This window comes from Chiloscyllium punctatum, chromosome 5 (genome assembly GCF_047496795.1).
Source record: "Chiloscyllium punctatum isolate Juve2018m chromosome 5, sChiPun1.3, whole genome shotgun sequence".
Taxonomy (NCBI): domain Eukaryota; kingdom Metazoa; phylum Chordata; class Chondrichthyes; order Orectolobiformes; family Hemiscylliidae; genus Chiloscyllium; species Chiloscyllium punctatum.
This window is the reverse complement of record NC_092743.1, coordinates 91,398,044-91,414,551: the sequence shown is the minus strand read 5'-3', so window position 1 is coordinate 91,414,551 and position 16,508 is coordinate 91,398,044. Positions and strand designations below refer to the sequence as shown.

The following is a 16,508-nucleotide window of genomic DNA, read 5'->3' as shown; positions in this document are numbered from 1 at the left end:
GACAAGATAGATCCTGGAGATGAAAGACTTGTCATATGAGGAGCAGTTGAGGACTCTGGGTCTGTATTTGATGGAGTTAAGAATGATGAGGGAGCTCATATTGAAAGGAATACGGAGAAGCCTGGAGAGGGTGGATGTGGAGATGCTTGTACTAGTAGGAGAGACTAGGACTCAAGGCCATAGCCATAGACTGAAGGGATGACCCTTTAAAACTGAAAGGAGGAATTTCTTCAGCCAGATAGTGGTAAATCTGTGGAACTCATTGCTGCAGAAGGCTGTGGAGGCCACGTCTTTGAGTTTATTTAAGTCAAAGATAGATTGTTGATTGGTAAGGGGGCCAACAGTTGTAGAAAAAAGGCAAGAGAATAGCTTTGAAAAATGTATCAGTCATGATCAAATGGTGGAGAAGACTCAATGGGCCAAATGGCCTAATTCTGCTCCTATATCTTATGGTCTTATGTAATTAAAGTTGCTGTGGTAACATGTACTTTTACAGCATGTTATATTCAGGAGTCATGAATAGTCATGTAAATAGTGCAATTTTCTTACCAGCAGATAGTTGACCAGGAATCTCTCTCATTCTTAACAATGCATGTGTTGGCACTCAGCCTTTTTTAGCCACATAATGAACACACCTTCCTTGGTTATCAAGTCCTGGAACCTACAGTTTATGTTGGAGAGGTAGGCACACTTACCCATGGTGCCGCAGTACCCCCACATATTGGAAGTAGAGCTGAACAATCCATAGACTAGAATCCATAAAATCCCTACAGTGTGGAAGCAGGCCATTCAGCCCAACAAGTCCACACCGACCCTCTGAAGAGTATCCGACCCAAAACTATTACTCTACATTTACCACTGATTAATGCACCCTAGCCTATGCATCCCTGAACACTATGGGGAAGTTAGCATGGCCAATCCACCTAACCTGCACATCTTTGGACTGTGGGAGGAAACCTGTGGAAACACAGGGAGAATGTGCAGACTCCACACAGACAGTCACCCAAGGCTGGAATTGAACCCAGGTCCCTGGCACTGTGCAGTAGCAGTACTAACCACTGAGCCACCATGCCACAAAGTGGTTAATTCATTGCTTTAACTCATGTTGCATTGTTCAGCTCATTTTTTTTGCTTCATTAGAAATATTATATAGAATATGTCCTCAACAATGAGAAAATGTTTACCCTGAATTTAATTTGTGTTGTATTTTTAAAAAACTTATCCAATGAAGATTGCAGTAGTGTACCCTTCCCCATATCAGGTAAGGTAATATAGATGGGGCCACACCTGAAACATCGACTCTCTTGTTCCTTGGATGCTGCCTGACCTGCTATGCTTTTCCAGTACCACCCTTTTCGAGGGTGAGTTAAAAGACAAGTAAAAGTGGCTAGTCATTGCAGAGTGAGTGCTCTTGTGTGAATGTAATATAATGATACATACAGTGTCCTGTTTATCACTCATTTACCTGAGTAGAATTACTTTTTTTTTAAATTGTAAAGTGAGTAGAAATGCTTAAGGGCAGAAGTTCACAAATTTAACAGAAGCATTCACTCAAATTATTTATTTCTTTATTTTTAATTTGCTTTTGCTTCTGCTGTTATTACTCGTCTTATGCAGGTAAAGGGATGGCTAGAAAACGGGAAGCCTGCAGAAATGAGCTAACGAGAGTCCAGAGACAATATATCCTTGTTAGGGTGGAAGGAAAGGCTGTTAGGTGTAGGGAATGTGGGATGACTAAAGAAATTGAGGGTTTGGTTAAGAAAAAGAAGGAAGCACATGTCAGGTATAGACAAGATAGATTGAATGAATCCTTAGAAGAGAATAAAGGGAGTAGAAGTATACTTAAGAGGGAAATTAGGAGGGCAAAAAGTGGACATGAAATAGTTTTGGCAAATAGAGTTAAGGAAATCCAAAGGGTTTTTACAAATTCATTAAGGACAAAAGGGTAACTAGGGAGACAATAGGGCCCCTCAAAAATCAGCAAGGTGGCCTTTGTGTGGAACCACAGGAGATGGGAGAGATACCAAATAGGTATTTTGCATCAGTGTTTACTTGGGAAAAGGACATGGAAGGTATAGAATGTAGAGAAATAGATGGTGACATATTGAAAAATGTCCATATTATAGAGGAGGAAGTGCTGGATATCTTGAATCACATAAAAGTGAATAAACCCCCAGGACCTGATCAGGTGTACCCTGGAACTCTGTGGGAAGCTGGGGAAGTGATTGCTAGGCCTCTTGCTGAGGTTTTTGTATCATCGATATTCACAGGTGAGGTTCTGGAAGACTAGAGGTTGGCTAACATGGTTTCACTGTTTAAGAAGGGTGGTAAGGACAAGCCAGGGAACTATAGACCAGTGAGCCTGATGTCGGTGGCGGGCAAGTTGTTGCAGGGAATCCTGAGGGACAGGATGTACATGCATTTGAAAAGGCAAGGATTGATTAGGGATAGCCAACATGGCTTTGTGCATGAGAAATCATGTATCACAAACTTGATTGAGTTTTTTGAAGTAACAAAGAGGATTGATGAGGGCAGAGCAGTAGACATGATCTATATGGACTTCAGTAAGGCATCCGACAAGGTTCCCCATGAGAGACTGGTTAGCAAGGTAAGGTCTGCTTCCATGCTGCACATCTCTATTACTCTATTTATCCATTTTTAAATTTTATTCAATTTGCACAGACCAAAATTCCATCTAACACTTTGATTAATGAATTGAAAACAGCTCAGTATTTCTAAAGAAGGAGTCTTAAGTCCTTTCCCACATCTCCAACACTGGTCTTTACTATATGGATTGTTATCGTGTCTTTCACAACATGGTTTGGCTGTAATGCAGTTGGTGAATTGGGGAATGATGTTTTTTTAAAATACAAACTCCTGTGGTTATTATTCAATTCCATCCATGGCACTAGGTGTCACGGTGCACTGAGATTTGGACTCATGTCAACATCACATGATCAGTCAGCTTGCTCCTTTTGTGCAGTACTTAGTAATTTTTTAGTCCTGTTTTTTGCAAATCTTGCCATATTTGTTATAAATAAAGTGTTAAATTTATTGTACTATTCTATTAAAATATTTAATTTCAACATTTACTTCGACCGTGCTATCATTTGTGTTAAGCTAACTACTATTTTTAATTCAATTATTACCGATATTTTTGGGGGCCCACCCCAATCCTGTTTTTCCCGTAGGCCCCTATATTTCTACTGTGCGATTTTCTATAACACAAGGATGTACAAGAATGCAACTACCGCGTTATAGAACAGACCGTACCTCCTTTCCTTCAGATCTGCAAGATTTCACCTTATCTCAATTCTATTCTGTGGAATTCTTAACCAAAATACCTCACTGTTCCTTTGACATTTAAAAGTCAGCTTAAACCTGACTCTTTTTATAAAATATTTTGGTCCTGTCCCACACAATTTCAATCTCAGCAGAGCTCCTTGGGACATTTTCTATATTGAAATCACTGAATAGTCACATGCTCCTCTTGAAGGAATTAGTTCAATAATGCTATCTTGAGAAGGGTGGATCTCTATTGTGAAAAGACAATGACAACTTTCTTGATGATTGTACTATCATTAGACATTGCAAATGGGTTCAAACTGTACTGCAAAACAGTTATGATGGTCCTTAGTCCATTTTATTTTGAATGGTGATTATTTTTGTAAACACAGCAAACAAATATATTTCTTAAAAACATCATAATACATTTATTATTGGTAGCACCACCAACTGAAAAGTATTAAACCTAACAAGCCAATTCAAAAAGGTGGTACAGAAATTGCTACTACTTGGATTTTAATCAAATAAATTATATATGTCAAAGGTTAAATCTTCTTTCAAGGGCATCAAATATAATTGTATTTACAGTGTTTATGCTCCTCTAAAAGGAGACATTCTGCCTTTATAATGTTTGGGGGAATTTGTAGACTTGGCACAAAGCTTCATTCACCAGGAGCATACACCAGAGATTTGGGTCTGTTGTCTGTATGTCGCCATCCCCTCCAGCTACAAATCTCTACCTGCTACAATGGATGGGAACATACTGAGCATCATACCCAATACTCACTTTCCACTGAGCAAAACATCAGCTGGAGAACTGCTAAATCATAATGTGTGTCCTATTTTACAGTTTAATCAATGAGCATTTGTGGGAAAGTACACAGTACAGTTGTGAGGGCACTGGAGTTGAGGCAATTCATCTAGTAAGCCCCAGAGGACTCTCGGAGACCTACTGCTGAGTCTTTTTAAATTCTTAATCAATAGCTGCATTGCAACGTCCATTGGAATTTTTCCAATATTTATTTCCTTTGTAAATCCTCAGTTGCTGTATACTTAATTATTGACTGCACCTGCAGTAAATAGAACACTGTGTAACTTCAACAGACAGAGGCATGTTAAATAACTGCATTAAGTATTCAGACAGTAATATTGCAAAGGGTAAGTTATAGCCTTAAAACCATTTGACAGAACTGCCTTTGAAGGTTCAGGAATTTGTTTGACATGGTGCAGTGTGTGAAGTATCAGCCTTGAATCAATGACCTGAGTTCAAATCAAGCCCAAATTAATGGAAAGAAATTCTCTTCATCCAGACAGCTGTAGATTTCCTGCATGAAGTGAATCTGGAAAGTCTAAATTCAGTTGCAATAAGCTCCCATCTGAATTGGCATAAAATTGGAAGTTAGAAGCCACAGGATGGTGGGTGCAAGAAATGGAAAATTCTGACTTTTTTTGTATGTCTATGACAGGATCTATGGCTTTGTTTGGGCCAGGGTATTTTGTACGTACTCATTCTGCAAGAAAAATACAGAGCCGACTCTCAAATTGCTAGTGGCTCTTAATTATCAGAAATGAAGGTGTGAACCAACATATTACAGATATCTAATAGAAAATTCCCACTTTCCAGTGGGTGTGCAACTCCAACAACACTCAATAAGTTTGACACCACCCAACTCAAAGTACCTGCTAGATTGGCACCATATCCACAAGTATTCACTCCCTCCATTACTGATATTCAATAGTTGTAGTTTGTGCTGTCTTCAAAATATGCTACAGAAATTCACCAAGGTTCCTTAGAAAGCACCTACTAAAACCCACAATTACTACCACCTAGAAGAACAAGTCCTCTTTCAAGCTACAAATCGTCCTGATTTGGAAATATATCATTGTTCCTTCACTATCACTGAGTCAAATTTCTGGAATCCCTCTGGCAGTGTGGGTGTACCTAAAACTCATGGACTTCAGCAGTTCAGGAAGGCAGCTCACCACCACCTTCTCACAGACAACTAGTGATGGGCAATAAATGCTAGCCCAGCCAGTGAGGTCCATGTCACATGAATGAATAAAGCTAATGACAGACAGGAACAGTTCTCCTGTCCCTTCACTTGGCTTGACATCCAGCATTCCCATCTCAAACAAGCCTTACCATGCCATGGGATACTTTTTTGAGTTGGTGACATTTTAAGTGCAGCCAGAAGCTGGTGCCTGACCACATGGTCTCATAACCCTACAATCCATTTGCTACTTCCAGCGCTACGATCAATACTGCAAATATCTCAAAAATCAATACTAATCAAGGTCACTACAGCTGGGATACTGTTATTAGTAGTGATTGATTGCATTATTGTATGCACAATTTACAGGCTAACTTACTCATTCACAGCATTAGGGCAATGCTGGCAAGGCCAGCATTTATCACCCATCCCTCCTAACTATTTCAGACTGTAATTTAGAATCAACAACATTGCTGCAGTTGTAGGGGCACATTGTGACCAACCTGAGTAAGGGATGGCAGACTTTCCTCCAGAAATTACTTTAGTGAACCAGATGGATTTTTTGTCACAATTTGTTGGTTTCATAGGACCCAATCTTTCGGGTCCAGGCAGCAAGCGTGGAGGTGGTATGTGTACCATTAGGTTGGAGTTTGGTGGATCAGAACACCATCGCCATCCAATCTTGCTATAAGACCATAAGACCATAAGACATAGGAGTGGAAGTAAGGCCATTCGGTCCATCAAGTCCACTCCGCCATTCAATCATGGCTGATGGGCATTTCAACTCCACTTACCCGCATTCTCCCCGTAGCCCTTAATTCCCCAAGACAACAAGAATCTATCAATCTCTGCCTTGAAGACATCTAGTGTCCCGGCCTCCACTGCACTCTGCGGCAATGAATTCCACAGGCCCACCACTCTCTAGCTGAAGAAATGTCTCCGCATTTATGTTCTGAATTTACCCCCTCTAATTCTAAGGCTGTGTCCACGGGTCCTAGTCTCCTCACCTAACGGAAACAATTTCCTAGCATCCACCCTTTCCAAGTCATGTATTATCTTGTACTTCTCTATTAAGTCTCCCCTTAATCTTCTAAACTCCAATGAATACAATCCCAGGATCCTCAGCCGTTCCTCATATGTTAGACCTACCATTCCAGGGATCATCCGTGTGAATCTCCGCTGGACACGTTCCAGTGCCAGTATGTCCTTCCTGAGGTGTGGGGACCAAAACTGGACACAGTACTCCAAATGGGGCCTAACCAGAGCTTTATAAAGTCGCAGTAGCACAATGGTGCTTTTATATTCCAACCCTCTTGAGATAAGTGACAACATTGCATTCGCTTTCTTAATCACAAACTCAACCTCCATGTTGACCTTTAGAGAATCCTCGATTAGCACTCCCAGATCCCTTTTTACTTTGGCTTTACGAATTCTCTCACCGTTTAGAAAGCAATCTGTGCTTTTATTCTTTTTTCCAAAGTGCAAGACCTCGCATTTGTTCACGTTGAATTCCATCAGCCATCAGCTATGATTAAGTTCTGGGTGAGATGGCCTAAGCTAATGTGCTGTCACCAATTGAGGTACTCTAGTGGTCAAATAATGACCATTTACAGCAAATTTTCAGCTCCAGTCAAGACAAAAAAAAATGTTAGTGTACCTCACTGGTTACCAAGTGTGGGCAGCTGTCAGTTTGGTGGGGTCAGTGGTCGGTAAAGGTGCAGTGCATGGAGAGGGAGGGGTCCCTCAATCTGTGCTAATCTATGCAAAACCAAGGGACTGGAATGGAGATGGGAATAGTTACTGTGAGCCACCTTCCAACCTCACAACACTTGTCCCCCCATGTCGAACCCCGGAAACACCTACTCAAGCAATGCTTACTTTCTCCATCAACAACCTTCCACCTTGGGAGTCTGGGGGAAGATATCATTGTCCTGGTAGCAAACAAGACCTTCATCATCACATTATCCGGGTTCAGAGCTGACCAATGATGATTGGCCAACACCTCTAGACAAGTGGGTCATCCTCATCCAGGGTCCTCACTCTGGCAAAAGGCTACTGGTAGCCAATCAGCCGGCTGATTGCCAGACAATCCAGCAAGCTCTCTAATCAAAGTAGGCCCTGTGATTCACTTCTGGAAATTCTCTGACTTGTGGACTTAGTATCAAAATGAGAAAATTCCTCCTCCTGGCATGTACCAACAGATTTAAGAATACCTCCTTCCCTATTGTTATCTGACTTATGAACAGACTTCCTGTATATTAGACTTGATGTTTCTCTGTACCTTCTCTGTAGCTGTAACATTATATTCTGCCTTTTGTCCTTTTATCTTCATGTACTTATGTAAGTATGATTTATCTAGTTAGCAAGCAATACAATCATTTTCACTGTATCTCAATACATGTGACACAATAAATCAAATCAATTACTGATATTCATTTGTTAATTTAAATTCCAGGTTTTATTTAGTTAATTGAATTTATACTCCCCAGGAACTATGATGGGATTTGAGTTTAAGTTTGTGGATAATCAGTTCAGTTCTCGAGATTATTAGTCTAATAGCATAACCAAATTACTATGTGCATAACTTGTAAAACTAGCAGACAAAGATTTCACCAAAAGATTCATTCAACCTACTTCACTTCCTAATGCATCTCTGAGCTCTACACAACCACATGCCGATTCTTTTAATTTGGAATTGCAAAAGGCCCTTTGCATTGATCATGGAGCAGAGGGAAGTGAGTGGTTGGTTTCACATTTACAGTAAAGCCTTACATAGTAACTGGCACTAACTGAGAAATAACAGACTTAGCAATGTAAGATGTGTAAGTTGTTTGGTACATTGATGTTATCAACCTAAATTTCAACTGCAAGTGATTAAATACTCTTGCAACATAATCAAAACGTCACACTAGCGCACATGTGAAAGGGAAGACAAAGGTGCTTGACTATTAACCCAGAGACCCAAGTAATATTCCAGGGACCCAGGTTCAAATCCTGTCATAACAGATCTCAAATGAATTTGAATCTAATAAAAATCTAAAATTAATCATCTAATGATGCAACCATTGTTGAAAGGTCCATCTGGTTCACTGATATCCTTTAGGGAAGGCAACTGATGGAGTGACCTGACTGCAGACCCACAGCAATGTGGTTGACTCCTCCATGGCCGCTGAGCACTTAATGCTGGCTTAGTCAGTCATGCTCACATCCAATGACTGAATGAATTTAAAAAATCCAATGCTTTGCTAACTAATCCTTGATTTTATGTAGCTGCCTCTTGTTCATAACTCTTACAGATTTGAGTTTGCTTCCATTTGTGCCAATACTGAGAAACTGTGTTTTTGACATATTCTTCCAGATAAAAACATTCTTCCCTGGTTTATCATTTGGCAAACTTGATTGCCCACTTGACTGGCATTCGACCCAATATCTTCAAAATTCACTCCCTCCAACACTGACACATTGTCTAGCCAGTGTGCATCATCTACAAGATGTACTGCAGCAGCTCAGAAAGCTTCTCTCAACAGCACCTTCCAAATTCATGACTTCTGCCACCAGCATGATAAAGGCAGAAGATGGATAGGAATACCTGTCACCACCAAATCCCTGGGGTTCTTTCTCAAGTTATCATGTCTCCAGACAGATACAACAAATCATTAATGGTGAGAAACTGGCCCCCCTTTTTTTATTCACCCGTGCCCTTGATTGATTACAGCAAGGTCAATTTTCAAAAAAGGCCCTTCCCTCGTTGATGACTTCCTCTCAGACTGAACAAATTTAAATTTTACAGGAGCCAATTTAACTAAGTTTTTGTTGTATCTTTTAGTTATTAAATTCAAGAAGTAATAATGACATATACACATAGATTAGGAATAAGGATTGAGTCCAAGAATATAATATGAGGGTCAGTTTCTCAGAGTTGTTCATGAAGAGTACATAGTGAAACATTGATCATTGAATAGTCAATTTTGGATTCCAGGTATTCAGTTAGCTAAAGGCTTTCTGTCCATGGGTGACAGTACTCAGAGCAAGGGTATCCTCCTTGTCTTGTTTCTTTCTGGCTGGTTAACTGTTTACAGCATTCAGAGTGAAAGAATACATTTAGTTGCAATGCAAAGCTATTGGACGGTTGTTTGTCTGTGACTGCCACAGCACCCTAGAGCTCAAACCCAAGCTAGAACATGTGGGCATTTCAGTTCACCAGTACACCTTCCCATTAACACACCTCCCCTCATCATCACATACAGGCCAGCTTGTATTCAGCTTTAATTCTTTTTTTGTATGTTCTCAGAAGGGCAAAACTCAAAAAAACAATGTTTGAGAATGTTGGTTTTCTGTTGAGGGAGGATGTAGTCAGCTCACTCATTATCAGTTCCTGTTACATTTCTCTCTCTGTTTGACATTTCTCTGAAATTTTATGGGTGTAACGTTCTATGGATCCCATACAGGTCTTTGCCAGACAATAACTGGTTTTACATCGTTAAGAATTACACAACACCAGGTTATAGTTCAACAGGTTTATTTGGAAGCACTAGCTTTCAAAGCACTGCTTCTTCATCAGGTGAAAGCTCCGAAAGCTAGTGTTTCCAAATAAACCTGCTGGACTATAACCTGATGTTGTGTAATTTTTAACTTTTCCCACCCCAGTCCAACACCGGCACGTCTAAGTCATGATTTTGCATCTGCAGTCTCATTTTGTCAATATTAGTACTCTTAAAACAAGAAATTTAAAATTGGAAGTAAAAGTTAAATAGCATTCACAGTACTTTGGAGCTCTGATCAGTCAACATAACATACCATCTTGTGCAAGTCACACACCATCCTAACGTGGAACAAGATCTCCAATCTATCACTGGGTCAAAATCTTGCAACTCCCTCCCTTGTGGATGTCCCTACACCCAAAGAACTTCAGCAGTTCAAGAACGCACCTTCACCACCATCTTCGCTAAGACAATTAGGGACAGTCAATAAATGCAGATATCCCATGAACGAGTAAAAGAAAACTCCATACCTCACTTTATTTTTATGATATGTGAAGTAGTATTCACCATTACATGAGGGTCTTGAAGTTCTGTGACAGAATAGGAGGACAGTTTTCTCAGCAAGCATTTAGCAGTGGTAAACGCCTAAAGCAGAGTGAAATGCTTGAGCAGTAAGAGGAGAGAAGGAATAAGTTAGCAGTGAGGCAATGCAAAGTAGAATCCATCATCAGCATCAAACATTAGTGTGATCTCCTCATTTTGGTTTTGCTGGGATATCATACTGTCAAGGTATTGCAAACATCAAATTTGTTTTGCCTCATATCTAAATACTTGATAGGTATCACTGAATCAATGAGAAAAAATGATCAACATTGTTGTTCTAACACGCAATTGGTTCTGAGATCCTACCATGAAAGGACCAATTACTAAACGGGGATATGAGCCATGCCAACCAAAACTCACAGATATGAACCTAACTCTCAATCCCTCCACTAACTCAGAGTTTTCACTTGGTCTGTGCCATTCGATATTGAATAGTGTAAATCTCCATCAACTAAACTAAACTATACAAGCCATTGTCATTGCTCCCTGCTGCAATTTGTATTCCCTGTGTGCCAACTCCATTCCTCCCTCTGGTGAGATGGATAGAGCTTTCACAACTTTGAACTAACACTGATATGAGTTCTGACAAAATATCTGTTCTATCACAGAGACCAATTTATTACATCAACCATCTCTACTTCAGCTCATCTGTCTCACTGCTGTCAAACCCCTCCCCTCCCTTGTGTTTCTTACTGGCCCTCCATGTTTGAACATGGGGATTAGCAGAGTACATGCCAGACATAGATGTCAGATGGAGTAAGATCTGCCCCCCATCCATGTATTATGGCAGAATATAGCAAAAATAATTAATATGAAAGCCCGGAGCTAGATGCCTCAAATGAAGTTTATGGACAAGGTATCAACATTCAAGAGGGTTAATTTTGATGTTTTGTTGACCAACCAGTAGACACCACATGGTCTGACAGAGGAGGTCCTATGAATTTCAAGGTCTAATCATGTTTAGGTTTAGCAAGTGGACTGGGGTGGAGGCTTTGGAGTAATCAGACATCCTGATGTAGCTCAACTAGATTGAGACTTCAATATTGGGTGGCACAATGGCTCAGTGGTTAGCACTGCTGCCTCACAGCACCAGTGTCCCAGGTTCGATCCCAGCCTTAGGCGACTGTCTGTGTGGAGTTTGCACATTCTCCCTGTGTCTGCGTGGGTTTCCTCCGGGTGCTCCAGTTTCCTCCCACAATCCAAAAAGATGTGCAGGTCAGGTGAATTGGCCAGGCTAAATTGCCCACAGTGTTAGATGCATTAGTCAGAAGGAAATGGATCTGGGTGGGTTACTCTTCTGAGGGTCGGTGTGGACTGGTTAAACCGAAGGGCCTGTTTGCATACTGTAGGAAATCTAATCTAATCTAATCTGGTCAGGTAGCCAGGTACAGTAATGTGGCGTGACAGAAAATCAAAGCTTAGTAATTCTATGGCGGCATTCACGTATGTAGACACCTTTGCCATAACCCAGACGAGGAGCACTTTTGTTGGCATCTTCTGTTCCTTTGCTGATAAAAGTCATGCTGTTGCTTTGGGCGACAGAATGGATCTAATAGTGGTGCCAGAGTTACTGTGGTGGTAAAGTAACCCAGCCTAATTGTATGCCCTCTGCCATCTCATTGGGTTGAAGCAAGATCCGTGAAATACTAAACCCCTTGACAATTTTCTCTTGTCATTGTGTGTGAACACATGTTAGAATTAGAATTAGAGTTAGAATTAGCATGCATACAGTGAAAAGTTGATAAGTTTATAAGTCGCTACTTATGGTGCCATCTTAGGTACCAGGGTACCCAGGGTACAGATCTTTAAATACAAGTTTTTAGGGGGAAAAAAATTAGAAAGATAAAGGAAATTTTAAAAAGTCCAGCAATAAGTTAGAAAAATAGGGAACTAGAGTTCAGAATAACAATCCTTTAAACCCAGACCATGCTGGGCTTCCACTCGAGGCCAGGGATACCAGATTTCAAACATTCTTAACATCTTCAATCAAACAGGAGATTTTCAAAGGTTCACTTTAAACATTGTGAGCAGATCATAAAAAGTTGATTAGAGATTTTCATAACCAGCTGCAAATTGATCGAGGATATATGATTTTCTTTCGTTATTTACAAATACAATGCTACAGGCAGCCACTTAAAAGCATGTCCAATTAATACGGCTTTGCTCACAATTAGCAGTTAACAATTTACCTCAGAAACCATTCTTCCCTGTGGGAACTGCAAAACATTTAGCCAAAAAATCATGCAGCAGTAGGCTGCTTTTATCCAATTCAGAGAAAGTCTTAAGTCCTTAGTTCATTACAGCAGATTACCCTGACCCACCTTTGAGCTAAGCGACCTCAAGGCTGAGGTCTCTAGTCATGGCAGGGACCTTTGTGTCTTTTCAGCCATCCATTAATCTGTGCACTGCTGTCCTTTTCAGCCTGACCTTAAAGTCAAAATGCTCTGGCTTATTTCTTACCCTAATAATAAAACAAAAAAGGGAAGAATGAAAATGGATTGTAAAACACTTAACATGAAAAAGACGTAAGTGAATGATGGGATTTTTATCAGACCAGAGTTAACTGAGGTGCTTTTGATGAGATCAGCAGAGATCAGAAGAGGTCAAAGGTTTTATTGTACAATCTGTGAAGTGGTAGCATCATGTTGGTGAAAGAATTGATGTGAATGGGAGGCAGGTCATGGCTAGGAACATTAGCTACTCCCAGTTGAAGCCTAATTTATCATTTCTGGACTTATCCAAAGTCAGAGCAACAATATCCTGAGCTACAAGCAATTAATGCAAGGTATAAAACAATTATCTTCTGATAAACAATTAATTTACTGTCAGCATTAAATTGCAGATGTGCTATAGAGCGATGTTGTAGCAGGCACATGTCTACATGACTGTTTCACCTCCATTCATTAACCAACTGCAATGAGATTTGTATGTTTGGTTACTGGTTCATTTAATTTTAGTAAAAGTGAACAGCGGCTCATACTTGTACCAGTGACTTTAACGTAGTAAAATGGCCCGGGGTCATTTACTTTACAAAGTGTGATTCAGACAAAAATTGGGTATAGAACATTAAAGCAGCAATAAGAGGTAAGGTTAAAGAGGTAGATGCTGAGGACAACTTTGAAAAAAATGGAACTGCAGAGGAATCCAGGGAAATTTGTATGCTTATTTAAAACCAATCTGTGCCCAAGGAGAATGGGGCTTTAAAGGGTTTAATAGCCTCTGGTTTCATGCCGCACTCTCATCAGGCACAATTCTCACTCTAGAGTTTCAAAAGACATTAGACGACCTCACTATAATCAGACAACAAGTTTGTAACTATCCAAAAGTATTCATTGTTCACAAATTTATCAGGAAGGATTATTCCATAAGCTTCTGGACTCTGATTACAAGACCAAATGGAGCAACAGTCACAGAGGGGCTCTCCTAATTGGCTTCCTCTATGCTCACACTTTTATTAAAGATAGACTGTGGGCTGCCATTGCTTTTGTTGCAACATAGATCTCAGGCTCTTATGGTCCACCACCTAAACTGGGCATTGGGGATGGGGGAGGGGTGGGGGTGGGGGGTGGGGTTGCTTCCAGTAAACTTACAAAATCTGCATACAGCAGGGAGTCACTCTGCTGCCCTAAAAAATCCAAACCCATGCCAACCCAACACCTTTAAGAATGCAAGTTTGATGTCCAGCTACGATCAGCAAACTGTCAATCTGTCAATTTACATCCCCAGCACCAAGAATGTGTCAGGGAACCCTCACAATCTGGTCTACCCACCTCCAGGCCTGCCACTAGAGGGCAGGAAAATTAAATCATTCATTTCCCCACCATAGCTTTTCAAACCCATTAAATCCTGTGTCCCAGCCTGCACTCAGATGTTCTGAACAGGGCACAGGTGATTTAGAGAGGTCACATCTCAGTATTTGTGAGATGGTGAAGACCGAAGGGGGTATGTAAACTTATTAAACAAAAGGTAAATAAGAACATAAAGTAACATCAGTCCCTTGGAAATTAAGTGTCAATGAAGTGAGTGGGACTTTGATTGCTATATGGAGCTATCAGTGCAGGTGTCTCGTCTGTAATTGTGGTGAGGGGTTGAAAGATAGGAAGGCCCCTCAAGGTTGTGGCTAGAATTGTGTGTTCAAGGTAATATGGTGAATAAGGATAAGTCCAACAGTTCAGGGGGTAATGGGAAAGGTGAATTTACAGATATGGGGCTTGAATTCATTTAGATGGAAGAAGGGAAATAAAAATATTATCTCAAATCATCTACCTCAAACAAACCATCATTTAATTTAACCAGGTATTTATAGCATTGGGCTTTCTGTATGACTTTTTCCACAGGTTTAAAGTTGCAGGATGGCAGTTCTAAACATCATGTGCATAGAATATGAATCCATGGATGCTAAGGAATCAGATTTGAAGCTAACTGACACTGAGCAGATAGTACACCATATAAATTTGATGTTCCTTTTTTTCTCTAGAGCTGAACAGGAGAAAATGTTCTTCAATGTCTCAAGACAGCAAGAAGCAAGTAAGTACCCATTATGTACTGAAAGCATGCCATTGCTCATAATATAAGAAAAGAAATTGCTGGGGAAAGGTAGCAGGTTGGCTAGCATCTGTGGAGAGAAAGCAGAGTTAATATTTCAGGTCCAGTGACTCTTCTTCAGAACAGAATTGTTATTTTTGTTTCTGATTTCCAGTAATCACATTCTTTTGGGGTTTTTTTCCATCTCTCTTATTGTTGTAGGCAACCAAATAAACAATAAACACAGAGAATGCTGGACAAACTTAGCAGGTCTGGCGCTATCTGTGCAGAGAGAAAATCAGAGTTAACATTTCAAATTTTATCGGCAGCTGGGCAACGGTTCAGCGCAGAAACAGGTCTTAGACACTTTGATGGCCTTGACCGGCCATCAAAGTATGCTTTGACCGACCTTATAGCATCTATTGCAAGGGACCCATGGAAATTTGAGTGGCACCAACCTGCCAGATCAGCTGTGTTTCAGAAATAAAAATTTTAAATGCAAGCTAAAAGGGATGTCTGCAGTCCACAATCCACACATTTAAAAAACATACTCACCTGAACGCGGAGCCCTTCTAAAGCCAATGTTAAAACGGTTGCCGTCCTCGTGATTAACTGACTAACTTGAAGGACACCGATGTCTATTCTTTCAATGCAGTTTATTTACTTTGAACAAGGTCCGAATTCCAATATCGGGACATCACAGGCCCAGTCCATTCTGATCAAGGGACCATAAATACACTATTCTTTTTGGCTTTCGTACTATTATAGATGGTGTCAGTACAAGGTAACTGCAGCAACTCTGGGCTTCTGTTTTTCTTCCTTGCATTGCGTTGAGGAAGAAATTTATTCATACAACAATTTATAAAGATTTGCACAAAATATCTCACGAAATTTACATAATCCTGAGATTCTAGTCACTTGCTAGCCCTCTCAGACATGTACATTTTAAAATTACGTCCTACATGCAATGACAGCACTTTACATCTACTTCATTGGCTGTAAGATGCTCTCAGACATCCAGTGATTTACAAAAAGAATAAATGCAAGTCTTCTTTCTTTTTACTATAAAATTAGAATTTAAAGCCAAGAGCAGAAACTTTAGAAAACCATAATGCAAAATATTATGTATTAAATGATGTCAAATCACAACTAAGCAGCAAATATTGAATTGCACACAGGTTAACATCATGGATTCTACTAGATTCTTATGTAATGAATTTACACTTTTCTTAATATGGTCACATTATTTAACATCAAATAGACATCTTCTGCAATACTGTAGATTTGCATATTTGCAGCAAACTGTGACAAAGAGCAGATGGATCACTTATAAGCGCATTTTAGTTCAGAATCAACACATCCCAATAAACCAAGGTAATCTTGTACATTGCTGGCCTACTCTACAAATGAGCTGGCAATGACTCATGCTCACCCATAGTGAAATAGGTGAATCCCTTATTCAGAAAACAGGGAATAAAGTGATTGTAACTAAGACAGAATTCATATTGTTCTGTCTTGGATTGTCCCAATGAGCTGCCAGTCAACATTCTATTCAAGTTTTTTTTGGCATTTGAATTATAATAGAATCCCAGTTTATATACATGGTATCAATTTGATTTGACTT

The 16,508-nt window shown here is 40.0% G+C and overlaps 2 long non-coding RNA genes across 2 annotated transcripts in view; one reads left to right on the top strand and one right to left on the bottom strand.

The window, feature by feature from the left end:
- LOC140476754 (uncharacterized) overlaps window positions 1–16,508 on the bottom strand; it is a 66,643-nt gene that overhangs the window by 32,547 nt on the left and 17,588 nt on the right. The gene's annotated exons all lie outside the window — the stretch shown is intronic.
- Window positions 14,837–16,508, top strand: part of LOC140476753 (uncharacterized) — a 90,313-nt gene continuing 88,641 nt past the window's right edge. The window contains exon 1 of the long non-coding RNA XR_011960591.1: window positions 14,837–14,887. This is a non-coding gene — a long non-coding RNA (uncharacterized lncRNA). The remainder of the gene's footprint in view (window positions 14,888–16,508) is intronic.